Genomic DNA, 1,463 nt, shown 5'->3' on the forward strand with positions numbered 1-1,463 from the left:
CGGGTGTCGTGGCGGGAGCCTATAGTAAGAGCTAATTAGGAGGCTAAGGCAAGAGGATCACTTGAGCCCAGGAGTTTGAGGTTGCTGTGAGCTATGACACTAGGGCAGACCCAGGGCAAGGGCGACAAAGTAAGACTGTCTCAAAGGAAAGGAAGGGAGGGAGAGGAAGGGGAAGAGAAAGAAAAAGAGAAAGAAAGGATCTTGGGAAGAAGAGGTTGTCCTGGGTTATCCAGATGGGCTCCATGTGATCACAAGGGTCCTTATGAGAGGGAGGCAAGGGGTTCAGAGTCTACAGGACAGGAGGTAACAACGGAAGCAAGAAGTTGGAGTGACACACTCAAGGGGCCAAGAGTAGTAGCCTCTAGATCCTAAAAAAGGCAAGGAAATGTTTTCTCTCCTGAAGCCTAGAGGCAGAGAGAAATACCCAGGTGGTGGGAAAATCCAGGGGGTTTTATTAAAGAACAAGTGATTTGCTATCCCAATCCCAAAAGTGCTTGGGAGGCTGGTTTGGTGGCTCATGCCTGTAATCCTAGCACTCTTGGAAGCTGAGGCCAGCAGATCACCTGAACTCAGGAGTTTAAGACTAGCCTGAACAAGAGTGAGACTCTGTCTCTACTAAAAATAGAAAAACTAGCTGGGTGTTGTGGCAGGTGCCTATAGTAAGAGCTGCTCAGGAGGCTGAGGCAAGAGGATCACTTGAGCCCAGGAGTTTGAGGTTGCTGTGAGCTATGACATCAGGGCATTCCTCCCAGGGCAAGGGCCACAAAGTGAGACTCTTGTCTCAAAGGGAAGGGAGGGGAGGGAGAGAGGAAGAGGGGGAAAAGGGAAAGAGAGAGAAGAAAGGAAGAAAGAAAAGATCTTGGGAAGGAGAGGTTGTCCTGGGTTATCCAGATGGGTCCAGTGTGATCACAAGGGTCCTTATGAGAGGGAGGCAGGGGGTTCAGAGTCGATAGTAGGGGAGGTGACAATGGAATCAAGAAGTTGGAGTGACATACTCAAGGGGCCAAGAGCACTGGCCTCTAGATTCTAAAAAAAGGCAAGGAAATGGATTCTCTCATGAAGCTGGAAGCAGAGAGAAACACCCAAGGAGTATTAAAGAAAGAACAAACAGCTAGGGTGCCAGTCACATACACCAAGGCTGGCAGGTTCGAATCCAGCCCGGGCCTGCCAAACAACAACTGCAACTAAAAAGTAGCCGGTGTTATGGCAAGCGTCTGTAGTCCCAGCTACTTGAGAGGCTGAGTAAAAGAATTGCTTTAGCCCAAGAGTTTGAGGTTGCTGTGAGCTGTGACACTATGGCACTCCACCCAGGGTGATGCTTGAGACTCTGCCAAAAAGAAAGAAAAGAAAAGAAAAGAAAAGAAAAGGGAAGAGAAGAGAGGAGAGAAGAGAAGAGAGGAGAGAAGAGAAGAGAGGAGAGAAGAGAAGAGAGGAGAGAAGAGAAGAGAGGAGAGAAGAGAAGA

General features: G+C 48.9%; 1 protein-coding gene across 1 annotated transcript in view; it reads right to left on the bottom strand.

Moving 5' to 3' along the window:
• The window catches only part of CENPP (centromere protein P), a 250,447-nt gene that overhangs the window by 1,495 nt on the left and 247,489 nt on the right, over window positions 1-1,463 (bottom strand). The gene's annotated exons all lie outside the window — the stretch shown is intronic.

Source organism: Otolemur garnettii, unplaced genomic scaffold, assembly GCF_000181295.1.
Source record: "Otolemur garnettii isolate 467f Iridium unplaced genomic scaffold, OtoGar3 scaffold00088, whole genome shotgun sequence".
NCBI lineage: Eukaryota > Metazoa > Chordata > Mammalia > Primates > Galagidae > Otolemur > Otolemur garnettii.